At 39.4% G+C, this 13,272-nt stretch overlaps 1 protein-coding gene across 2 annotated transcripts in view; it reads left to right on the top strand.

Moving 5' to 3' along the window:
- Window positions 1-5,440: 5,440 nt before the first annotated feature.
- The window catches only part of VAMP7 (vesicle associated membrane protein 7), an 86,478-nt gene continuing 78,646 nt past the window's right edge, over window positions 5,441-13,272 (top strand). For both annotated transcript variants that reach the window (XM_060136997.1, XM_060136996.1), the window contains exon 1: window positions 5,441-5,558. The gene's annotated coding sequence lies outside the window, so the exon portion shown is untranslated. The remainder of the gene's footprint in view (window positions 5,559-13,272) is intronic.

The raw sequence follows: 13,272 nt of genomic DNA, 5'->3' as shown, positions 1-13,272 counted from the left end.
TGGAATTTCCTCATGAATATTCTGTATTTTTTTTGAAAACTGGAAAAAGTCAAGGAGCTGAGGGAGGTAAAATTCATAACAGAATGAGAAGAGCAAAATATGCCAACTTAGTAAGTGGAACACTTGAATAATTTTGCCAGACCAGGGCAGATATTTCTATATCTGGATGCTCACTTGTTTTTAGAATAGGCTAATGAAATTGCTCTTCAGATGGGAGTTGATGTCAAGTCTTTATGACTGGCAACAATGCTTTCAGCATTATCACAATATCATTTTACTTAACCTAAACAGTGAAGCACCTACAATAACTCTGTTTGCTGATGATTGTCTTGAAAATGAGAAGCCAAATCTGAATAGATGTGTCCTTGGGGGCATATCTAATGCACCTCTATAATCTGTGACCAAACCAGAGGAACACTCTGACAGAAGAATGTTGTCCTGGAGAAAAATAAATATATAAAGAAAGCTGGGTCATCAGCTTTCCTCCATTAGAATGCTGAGAGGAGCAAGAAATTAGAATCAATAGGGAAATTTGAAAACTCCCCTTTTATACACAACTTTCCTGTGTGTATATAAACTTAACAAAAATGCACTGATGTCTGGCAGGTTGTTTGGGAAATGGCTCCTGCAATTAGAAAGTAAAATGGCTTACCAGAATGTGAACATTCTATTACTGTTAGCTGCACATGGAAACAAGAGGTTTAAATTAAAACGTTTGTAGTCTTTTATTTTTGCCTGCCAGCACCATGGCTACGTGTAGCCATTTGACTGAGAAATAATAAATCATCAAAAGTTGGATGATGGAAATGCTTGGTATGTTATGAGAAGCACTGTTCTATTGCAGATGTAAAGAAACGGCATGTCCTTCGTATGATGAGAAATTTCATTGCTATGTGGGATAGAAACCTCAGAAGTAATCCACAGCTGCTTTGCCAAAGCTGGTGTTGGAACCATTGATGGCTAAGGCCAACAGAGCAGGAAGTGTGATGACACTAACTGGAATGAGCTACAAAGAGAAACAAACTGTCCCATACTCAAATGTCAATGATTTTGTAGATATTGATAATGTGTTAGCTCCCTCTACTGATTGTGAATTTCAAAGGAGAACAGGCATTCTCAAGGTAGATCTATTTTGAGCACAGACGAACAGGAAGAAAATTTGCCCAAGTCCAAATATCCAGGAGAAAAGAAGCATAAATAGCACTGGTGATCAGTGATAAATTGCAATAATGTGAATGATGTTGATGCCAAAACAACAGTCACTAGATTTGGTTGTGAACTACAAAATAACACATCACGATCCAATCCTGTTAAGCAGAATGTAAAACCAGGATCTCTCAGATATGACTAGAGTTCTGTATGACATATGTATCTTATTTTAGCACAACAGACAGTTCTGGAGCATCTACTATAAGAAAGCTAGTTTGTAATCCAGGCTCCATCTCTTCTTAGCTTTGTAATCTTTGTCATGTGTATAATTGGGAGACTGGATTAGGTTATCTAAACCATCAGTTCTATAATTCCAGGTTCGGTAGCTGCAGGAACTGAAATGGAAATTGAAACCTTTACTCCATAAGCTCATACTATCTAAAATCATGTATTATAAAAAAAGAGAATCCATTTTTCAGTAACCTGATGAAATGGTAACAGAACTTCTAAATTTGAAAATTATCAAATTATAAAGTCACCTATTTAAATGGTTCTGCATGCACTGTAGTATACACATCCAGAAGCACTCCTCTTGGAAACTACCCAACATATTTTGAAAACTGTACATATTAATTTATTACCAGGGTAGACAGTATATTGGTATGCTAAATAAAGCCAGATAATTTTTTAAAACCCATACATCATTTCACTCCTTTGCTTGAACCTCTCTATTTCCCATTACACTTAGAATAAAGTCCAAACTCCTTCTTCTAGCTTACGCAGCCTTGCAAGACCCTCTGGCCACAAAAAGATAAGAGGGAACAAACTCCAAGCAGAGAGAGCTGGTGCAAAGATATAAAGTGAGGAGGAGCTTGACATGTTTGAGGAGCAGAAAGGCCTGTGTGATCTCCTCTCCTACTACTCTCCCCTCACTTCCACTACCCTCCAGTCACTATGGCTTTATTTCTGTTCCCTCTGATCTTCTTATGGCTGATTCCTTCTTGACATTTATATTTCAGCTTAAATATTACCCCATCAGAGAGAACTTTCCCTGATTTCCCAGTATAAATGCTTGTGCTAGAGACACAAATTTTGAAGCACAGGTGAGATTACTTTAGGAGAGAATATAGAGTAACAAGAGGGGCTTTGATAGAGCTCTAAAACCTCTAAATTGAGGCAACATTTAGAGTTCATATAGCTATTAACTCAGGACTGTCCGGATCCAAAACTTCTCTTTCTAAGATACTATGCTGTCGGGCTTCCCTGGCGGCGCAGTGGTTGAGAATCTGCCTGCTAATGCAGGAGACACAGGTTCGAGCCCTGGTCTGGGAAGATCCCACATGCCGTGGAGCAACTAGGCCCGTGAGTCACAACTACTGAGCCTGCGCGTCTGGAGCCCGTGCTCCGCAACAAGAGGGGCCGCGATAGTGAGAGGCCCGCGCACCGCGATGAAGAGCGGCCCCCGCTCGCCGCAACTAGAGAAAGCCCTCGCACAGAAACGAAGACCCAACACAGCCAAAAGTAAATAAATAATTTTTTTAAAAAAGTAACATCTCAAATAATAGGTATTGAATAAAATTAAATTAATATTAAGATGAAAAGTAAACCTTTGCAGAGGATGAAAAAGCTTAAAACAGCGTGTACTTGGCTGGAAAATTAAGAGGTGATATTTAAGATATGTCTTGAAGGGTAAATAAGACTTAGATAAGGGAGGCAGCCTGTGCAAAGTCACTGAGGCATGAAAGAGCATGGCATTGAAGTGTTAACTCCAGTAGGCAAGGACATTGTCTGTCTTGTTCACTGCTATATCACCAGAATCCAGAATAGGCCTGGCTCATAGTAGGCACTTAGTACATATTTGTTGGAGGAATAGATAGATGGATGAATTAGTGAATGACACCATACAAGAGTAGGCTTGAGCACAGGATGTGTTGGTGAGAGAAGCAGAATATGAAGCAGGGAAGGTAGAGAGAGGTCAGGTCATTGAGGGCCTTGAATTCTCCGTTTAGAATCTTAGACTTTATCCTCTACATAATGGGGAGTGAATTAAGATTTTAAGTAGAAGTTGGAAATGATCAGATTTTGTTTTAGATAGAACAATTTCAAGTGATGAGGAGTGGGTGGGAGGGAGATGGTGAAGGAGATACTGTAGGTACAGAGATATTACTTCTGGTTTCTAGTGCTCAGATCATTTGTCATGATTTTTTTAATGTCTATAGCCCAGCCAGAGCTGATAACAATAAATAAGGTATGGCATATATTGCACACATTAGAGTAGAACAGTTTGTATAGTGCCTCGTGACTACTGCTATATTTTTGTCATGATTGGAAAAATACTGAGGAATGCAGTGGATTGTAACTTACACAAAATATCTCACCATTTCTCATTTTCCTTTTCTTTCTCCCTAAGTATAAAGTAAATGCTAGCTATCATTATGTAAGACCTAATAAAGAAGAACTAATGACAAATATAATGCTTGTTCAATAAATGCTTATTGTCCTTGAGTGCTTACTCTTTGCCAGGCAGTATTGCTCATTTATCATTGCAGCAATCTTTGAAGACAGGTGCCATTATTATCTTCATTTCAAAGATGAGAAAACTGAAGTTTGACAAGTGAGATATTTAGGGAATGGAATTAACATGGCTTGCTGATTATTTGGATGTGAACTATGAGGGAGTGAAAGCATTCAAAATGATACCCAGCTTTCTGGTGTGGGCAACTGATTGCATGGTTGTGCCATTTACTGAGATGGGATTAGAGGAGAAGGAGGAGCAGCTTATGGGAGAGGGGAGAGTAGAAATGTATTAGGTCAACTAAAGACTACATTAAGTTTTAGGTGCCTGAAAGAGATGCCCAGCTTTCATTAGATATTTCAGTCTGGGTTACAGGAGTCTTGTCCAGGCTTCCTATATGTGAGAATCATCAGCATACAGATGATAATCAAAGCAATGGGATTAGTTAAGATCACCCAAGAAAAGTTTGACGACTAAGAAAAGAAGAGAGTGTAAGGAAGAGCCCTATGGAAAATGAACATTTCAAAGGAAAATGAGGATCTGCCACAAAAGTGGGAGGGGAACCAGAAGAGTGCAGCATCTTAGAAAAAGCTAAGAGAATAAAGGGTGCTATAAAGTGAATGTTTATGTTCTTCCCACCCCAATTTATATATTAGAGCCTGGATCCTCAATGTGATTGTATTTGGAGGTGGATCTTTGGGAGTTAATTAGATCATGAGGGTGGGGCCCTCATGAATGGGATTAGTGCCCTTATAAGAGATGTGTGAGAGATACTATCTCTCCACCACATGAGGACACAACAAGAAGGCAGCAGTCTGCAAGCCAGGAAGCAGGTCCTCACCAGAACCCCACCATACTGTGGCACCCTAGTCTGAACCTTGCCAGCCTCCAGAACTGTGGAAAATTAATTTCTGCTTAAGCCATTCAGTCTGAGGTATTTTGTTAAAGCAGCCCAAACTAAGCGGGTTTCAAGAAGGAGGGAATAACCAATGTAAAATCCTGCAGAGTTGAAGTATTGTAATGGTTAAAAAGTGTCTATTCTAGCAACACGGTTGAGAATTTTGACTGGAAAGGAGAAGTTAAGTCTGTGTGTGGTGAGAGGTTTGGGGTGGTGTGGGGTTGAGAAAGCTGACTTTGGAATATTTTAGATGAGAGAAACTTTGACAATCTTTAAATGCTGATAATAAAGGGCAAATAAGCAGGGAGCCGTTGAGACACGAGACAGACTAGTTTATTAGTGGAGCTCGACTGAGTAAGTAAGAAGGAATAGGGATGTAAAGGGGATGAGGGAGTTTACATCAAAGGAGAAGTAGTTGGTTTATTATTATTATTACCATTTTTATTATTGCAAAAGAATGGGAGAAAGGATTGCTGAGGGATCCAAGGAGGTTAAAAAAATTTCGTGGCGAAAGTAGAGGGAATTCCTGTCAGATGAATTCTATCTTGTCTGTGAAGTAACAGGCGACGTTACCTGCTGAGACTAAGCAGGGAGACGGTGGGGAAAGCTCGGCTCTTCATTTATCCCGCCGGTGGACTTTTTGTGGCCGGGCATTCTCTCGCTTTCTCTAAGGAACAGCGCTTGATGTTGTTTATGACAAGAATTGTTGATGGAGCGAGCGACAGATTCGGCGATAGGCCAGCCGAAACTACCACTCCCAGAATGCAGTGCGGCTCCTGGGAAGTGCGGAGGCTGGGAACGCAGCAGGCCCCTCCCCTCCTCTCGCTCCCATTGGAGGAGCGCTCACATTCCCAGGAAGCCGCGCGCGGGCGGGGCGCTTTTGCGGAAGCCGGCGGCGTCTGGTTCAGCCTCCTCCGGGAGCAGGCAGTTGGCGACCCCGCGCTAACCGGCGCGACTCTGTCCCGATCCCCGAGTTCTCACACGGTGTCCAGACAGGTAAAAGCAGCGGGGAGCGCTGGGCCGAAGGCGGGGAGACGATGGCAGAGGGAGGGCAGAGGTGTCGACGGGAAGGTGGAATTAGGAGGCACTGCAAGGTTGACTAGGGCTTCTCTGGTGTCGACAGTTCGAATTGTCGGACAGGTCCAGTTTTGGTGAAGTGCGTTTTATGCCGCTAACAGGGCCTCGAGTGAAAGAGTCAGAATGCGTCACTTAAGTTGTTACAGAGGAAAAAAGAATGTTAACTTTCCCTCAGTTTGCATTCTGCAAGACCTCTTTGTACCATTTGAATATCTTGAGATTTCTTGAATCTTCTAAAAACTCTCTACGCCCTTGTTTCGATGACGTCACTTTCTGGTTAACCTCCTACTTCTAGGCTCCTAGCCCTCTGCGTGCCCTTCCTCCAAGGCCCAGTGTTGTAATTCTTCTTCCTCAGTTCGTATAGGAGCTCTATATCTCTGCCCCGACCTATTTCCTCAGCGTCAGACCTGTACAGTGTTGTTCTTCTTATTACTATTGGCCAATATTCAAGAAACTGACCACGTACTAGACTCTTTAGTAAATGCTTTACACCTCCCTCCTCCATAACCCCCACAAACAATCAGTTATCAAGTCCTTTTCTTTTTGTCTTATTAATTGCTCTCAACTACCTGTACCTCCATTGTCCCACCCTTGATCCCGGAGTATACTGTCATGTTTCGGACATTTTTTCCCTTTGAAAAGCTGTGACTGAGAGCAGAGCCACTCATATGTTTTGTTTAACACACATTTATTGAACAGCTAATATGTGCTAGACACTCTTCTAAGTGCAAGGGATATAGCTGGAAACAAGACATAGGAGATCGCTACTCTCAGTAGCTTACATATTTGTGAGTGTGTGTGGAAGGGGCAAACGAGCATCAAGGTGATGTTATATGGTGGTGGTGGTTAAAGGAAAATAGAACAAATGTTTTACTTGACAGGGTAGTCTCCTGTCCTGAGAAAGTTAGAAGGGTTGGGTTGGGTCTCAGAGCATCACCCCAAAAGAATATTTGTAATACCAACAAGAATAGTCTTGATCTGTGACCAGACGTCAGGATTTTCATAAACACTTCTTCTTTTTCTCTCTCATATCAATGTTTGTTCTTCATTCTTCTGTCTCCTCCAAGGTTATTACATCAGAATTGGTGGCTTTTCTGTCATTTGCTTAGTTCCTCCCTAAGAAGAGTTGAGGATTGGATTATTCTCAGCTCGACTCCTTTATCTTAGGGAGATAGTTTGGTAATCAAACTATTGTTCCTGCCAGGTCCTACTGAATATAAAGTTATCTGTCATTTATAGTATATTTAAAACCAAAGCATGCTCAGTGTTTCTTAAATATTTGAGGGATTATTATATGTCAGGCACTGTGCTGGACATTGAGAACCTAGTAAGGATAAAACAGACTTTGACCTCTCTTCCAAGAAGAAATAATTGTATACTGAGGGAATTCCCAATACATAGGCTGACACCTGCATTTTTTTTTCTTCATCCAAGATGAGATAATCACAAAACTTTAAGGAATCTTCTAAACAATTGGTGCATTCTTAGATTATTCACCCTTAAAGTCTATTGCATTTATTTGTTTATGTCTGTCTTCCATATTTTACTATGGTTTTCCTTGAGTATAGACGTCCTTTCTTGCTGGTCTTCATACCTCCAGTGTTTACTATATTGGGTGCCATATAGTAAAGCCTTAGAACATGTGTTGAACTGAAATAGAAAAACTATTTGAGGAAATACAGGTTACTTAATTTATACAAGGCCTTCTTTTTACATATGGCCATTAGACTTATCCCAAAACCTTCTCATTTGCCAAATGTGGACCATTCCATCTCATCAGGCTAGTTTATTTACCTTCTCAAGCATGTTCTCACTTCTGTGCCTTCTCTTGTTTCATACCTGTCTCCTAAAATGAGTTCCCATCTTTTTCCTGAGCACCTTCCATGCCCCCCACATTTAATTTAATGGGACAATTTAATAGTATGCCCCATGATACAATGGTGGAAAAAATTTAATTTCCATAATGTATTTCCTGTGAAACATTCTGCTAATGAACTGTTGCAAGGATTAAACATAATACATTTCCTTGCAGTAATACAGATAATGATACAAAATGCTTTCTTTTGATTTGGCATTGGCTATTGCCATGCGCTATGTGACGAGTTAATTCTTCCATTTCTTTCTTCTGTTTGAATAGTTGCTCAGTGTTTATTCATATAGCACATTATAGTATCATTTGGGTTCCATTTGGTACAAACACCTTTGAGTATTATTTTTTGCTTAGCTTGAGATAATTTATGAGTTAGTTATTCTTCCACACTGTCATTTTCAGAATGTCAGAAAACTAAGTCTCAGTTCATAAAAATAAAAGTCTTTTTCCATGCAGATATCTTTCAGATGTAAATCGTTACTGCAAAGTATAAATTTTGTCCTTATAACTGATTAAAAAACACAACAGGAATACAAGAGTGCTTGAGTCATGATTGTCATTATGATTTTAGGATGTGTCAGCCTAGGAGCAGCCAGACATGCCTCCAATACATTAAAAATTAAGCACTGTTTTAGGGAATTTCTTGGCACCTATGCCTTCGTAATGCAAATGCAGCACTGAATTGTTTGCCATCACTCATTTATATGGTATACATGTAGATAATCCGGGTATTCGTATATATTTTTAATGTTATCAAAATAAAAATACAGAATTAAAAAATTTCTCAGAACACAAAGACTTGAGTGTGAGAAACACTGACTCGTCCTTTTACCCTACTCAGTTCCCTGAAACCATCTTCAACTTCCATTTGAAGATGCCTCCACTGAGGAGGGACATTTATGTTGTTGCTGTGCTATTTTGTTAGCAATATTTTTAATGCAGGCAATCCCTTACAAATGGATATATCCCAGAATTTCCTTTGTAAGATTATTGTTTGAAACTCTGGGTGCATTTTTTTCTATAAATAATGCTACTTATGACATTTCGGTTGTTAAGCCAACGAATAGCATCATATATAACCTTTAATGGACTTAAAGACCTTCACCACAATTTCTAATAATTCCTCTATAAAAAACTACATTCAGAATTCTCACTCGGATTCCCCCGTAGCATATCTTTTTTTTGGAATCCCAGCAACTGAAACAAAAATGTTCTTTCCTTAAAACTTTCTGGGCAGTAGAAACTGGTCTTTCTAACTCTAAGCTGTTGGAGGTTGCTCTTCTGGCCCATCGTTCTAAGGACAGGCCTCTAATATGATTATGGAAGGATGTGAGACAGAGGTTTTGGAGAAGAGAGGGAGGCAAGTTGGGGTGATATGAATATGTGGAGAGGGGAGAGTAGGAGTGATTTGGGAGGACTGGTGAGTTCCCAAGATGGGATTTGTTGTGTCCTCAAAAAAGATGTTGAATCCTGACCCCTGCTATCTGTGAATGGGACCATATTTGGAAATAGGGTCTTTGCAGATGTAATTAAGATGTAAGTTAAAGTGAGGTCATACAGGAGTAGGTGTCCTTATAAGAAGGGAAGAGACGCAGAGACTACCATGTGAAGACATAGACACACGTGGAGAATGCCATGTGACTATGGAGGCACAGATTGAAGTGCTGCAGCTACAAGCCAAGGAACGCCAAGGATTGCCAGCAAACCACCAGAAACTAGGAAGAGATTCTAGAAGAGATTCTCCCCTACAGATTTCAGAAGGAGCATGGACCTGCCAACATCTTGAATTCGAGCTTCTGGCCTCCAAAACTATGAGGCAATAAATTTCTGTTATTTTAAGCCTTGCATCTTTTGGTACTTTGTCACGCAGCCACAGGAAACTCATACAAGATTCTTAGCAGGAATGTAGTAGAATTGGGATGATGGCTATGGGACCAAGCAAGGAGTGAGTAAGAGAACAGGGAGGGACAGTGTTAAGACAACTTTCCTTTATATTCCATTATCTTTTTTTTTTCTTCTCTTTCTGGCTTATAGTTTAATTCTTTTTCTTCTTGAATCTGATCTTATATAGCACTTTATCATTTAATGGACATTCACATACTGCTAATAATTAGCAGAGCCATGTTTTCGGACTTCAAATGCAGTATTCTTTTGGCCACAGTTGTTTCTATTGTCCCAATATTCATTAAGACATTACAGATTCTATTGCAAGATAATAATAGTGGGCCCATGTGAGACTTGATTACAGGTGTGATTTTTAGCAGTATAGGAGAGAGTAAGAAATGCTTATTTGTTTTTAACATCTTTATTGGAGTATAATTGCTTTACAATGTTGTGTTAGTTTCTGCTGTATAACAAAGTGAATCAGCTATATGTATACATATATCCCCATACCCCTCCCTCTTGCGTCTCCCTCCCACCCTCCCTATCCCACCGCTCTAGGTGGTCACAAAGCACCGAGCTGATCTCCCTGTGAGATGCAGCTGCTTCCCACTAGCTATCTGTTTTACATTTGGGGGTGTATATATGTCAGTGCTACTCTCCCACTTCATCCCAGCTTACCCTTCCCCCTCCCCGTGACTTCAAGTCCATTCTCTATGTCTGTGTCTTTATTCCTGTCCTGCCTCTAGGTTCTTCAGAACCATTTTTTTTTTTTAGATTCTATATATATGTGTTAGCATACGGTATTTGTTTTTCTCTTTCTGGCTTACTTCACTCTGTATGACAGACTCTAGGTCCATCCACCTCACTACAAATAACTCAATTTAGTTTCTTTTTATGGCTGAGTAATATTCCATTGTATATATGTGCCACATCTTCTTTATCCATTCATCCGTTGATGGACACTTTAGGTTGCTTCCATGTCCTGGCTATTGTAAATAGTGCTGCAGTGAACACTGTGGTACATGACTCTTTGAATTATGGTTTTCTCAGGGTATATGCTCAGTAGTGGGATTGCTGAGGCATATGGTAGTTCTATTTTTAGTTTTTTAAAGGAAGTTCCATGCTGTTCTCCATAGTGGCTATATCAATTTACATTCCCACCAACAGTGCAAGAGGGTTCCGTTTTCTCCACACCCTCTCCAGCATTTATTGTTTGTAGATTTTTGATGATGGCCATGCTGACTGGTGTGAGGTGATACCTCATTGTAGTTTTCATTTGCATTTCTCTAATGATTAGTGATGTTGTTAGTTCATGTGTTTGTTGGCAATCTGTATATCTTCTTTGGAGAAATGTCTATTTAGATCTTCTGCCCATTTTTGGATTGGGCTGTTTGTTTTTTTTGATATTGAACTGCATGAGCTGCTTGTGTATTTTGGAGATTAATCCTTTGTCAGTTGCTTCATTTGCAGCTATTTTCTCCCATTCTGAGGATTGTCATTTAGTCTTGTTTATGGTGTCCTTTGCTGTGCAAAAGCTTTTGAGTTTCGTTAGATCCCATTTGTTTATTTTTGTTTTTATTTCCATTTCTCTAGGAGGTGGGTCAAAGAGAATCTTGCTGTGATTTATGTCATAAGGTGTTCTGCCTATATTTCCCTGTAAGAGTTTTATAGTGTCTGGGCTTACATTTAGGTTTTTAATCCATTTTGAGTTTATTTTTGTGTATGGTGTTAGGGAGTGTTCTATTTTCATTCTATTACATGTAGCTCTCCAGTTTTCCCGGCACCACTTATTGAAGAGGCTTTCTTTTGTCCATTGTATATCCTTGCCTCCTTTGTCATAGATTAGTTGACCATAGGTGCGTGGGTTTATCTCTGGGCTTTCTGTCCTGTTCCATTGATCTATATTTCTGGTTTTGTGCCAGTACCATACTGTCTTGATGACTGTAGCTTTGTAGTATAGTCTGAAGTCAGGGAGTCTGATTCCTCCAGCCCTGTTTTTCTTTCTCAAGATTACTTTGGCTCTTCAGTGTCTTTTGTGTTTCCATACAAATGGTGAAATTTTTTGTCCTAGTTCTGTGATAAATGCCATTGGTAGTTAGATGGGGATTGCATTGAACCTGTAGATTGCTTTGGGTAGTAGAGTCATTTTCACAATGTTGATTCTTCCAATCCAAGAACATGCTATATCTCTCCATCTGTTTGTATCGTCTTTAATTTCTTTCATCAGTGGCTTACTGTTTTCTGCATACAGGACTTTTGTCTCCTTAGGTAGGTTTATTCCTAGATACTTTATTCTTTTTGTTGCAATGGTAAATGGGAGTGTTTCCTTAATTTCCCTTTCAGATTTTTCATCATTAGTGTATAGGAATGCCAGAGACTTCTGTGCATTAGTTTTGTATCCTGCTACTTTACCAAATTCATTGATTAGCTGTAGTAGTTTTCTGGTAGCATCTTTAGGATTCTCTATGTATAGTATTATGTCATCTGCAAACAGTGACAGTTTTACTTTTCTTTTCCGATTTGGATTCCATTTATTTCTTTTTCTTCTCTGATTGCCGTGGCTAAAACTTCCAAAATTATGTTGAATAATAGTGGTGAGTGGGCACCCTTGTCATATTCCTGATCTTACAGGAAATATTTTCAGTTTTTCACCATTGAGAATGATGGTGGCTGTGGGCTTGTCATATATGGCCTTTATTATTTTGAGGGAGGTTCCCTCTATGCCCACTTTCTGGAGAGTTTTTATCATAAATGGGTGTTGAATTTTGTTGACAGATTTGTCTACATCTATTGAGATTATCATATGGTTTTTATCCTTCAGTTTGTTAATATGGTGTATCACATTGACTGATTTGCGTATATTGAAGTATCCTTGCATTCCTGGGATAAGCCCCACTTGATCGTGGTGTATGATCCTTTTAATGTGCTGTTGGATTCTGCTAGTATATTGTTGAGAATTTTTGCATCTATGTTCATGAGTGATATTGGCCTGTAGTTTTCTTTCTTTGTGACATCTTTGTCTGGTTTTGGTATCAGGGTGATGGTGGCCTTGTAGAATGGTTTGGGAGTGTTCCTTCCTCTGCATTTTTTGGAAGAGTTTGAGAAGGATAGGTGTTAGCTCTTCTCTAAATGTGTGATGGAATTCACCTGTGAAGCCACCTGGTCCTGGGCTTTTGTTTGTTGAAGATTTTTAATCACAGTTTCTATTTCAGTGCTTATGATTGGTCTGTTCATATTTTCTCTTCCTTCCGGTTCAGTCTTGGAAGGTTATACTTTTCTAAGAATTTGTCCATTTCTTCCAGGTTGTCCGTTTTATTGGCATACAGTTGCTCGTAGTTGTCGCATGATCATTTGTATTTCTGCAGAGTCAGTTGTTTCTTCTCTTTCTTCATTTCTAATTCTGTTGATTTGAGTCTTGTCCCTTTTTTCTTGATGAGTCTGGCTAGTGGTTTATCAATTTTGTTTATCTTCTCAAGGAACCAGCTTTTCATTTCATTGGTCTTTGCTACTGTTTCCTTCGTTTCTTTTTCATTTATTTCTGAGCTGATCTTTATAATTTCTTTCCTTCTGCTAACTTTGGGGTATTTTTGTTCTTCTTTCTCTAATGGCTTTAGGGGTAAGGTTAGGTTGTTTATTTGAGATTTTTCTTGTTTATTGATGTAGGATCACATTGCTATATACTTCCGTCTTAGAGCTGCTTTTCCTGTGCCCCGTAGGTTTTGGGTCATCGTATTTTCATTGTTATTTGTTTCTAGGTACTTTTTGATTTCCTCTTTGATTTCTTCAGTGATCTCTTGGTTATTTAGTAACGTATTGTTTAGCCTCTATGTGTTTGTATGTTTTACAGTTTTTTCCTGTAATTGATATCTAGTCTTATAG

This window comes from Lagenorhynchus albirostris, chromosome X (assembly GCF_949774975.1).
Source record: "Lagenorhynchus albirostris chromosome X, mLagAlb1.1, whole genome shotgun sequence".
NCBI classification, from domain to species: domain Eukaryota; kingdom Metazoa; phylum Chordata; class Mammalia; order Artiodactyla; family Delphinidae; genus Lagenorhynchus; species Lagenorhynchus albirostris.
Note: the sequence above shows the minus strand (reverse complement) of the source record. Positions and strands in the feature narration are given on the sequence as shown.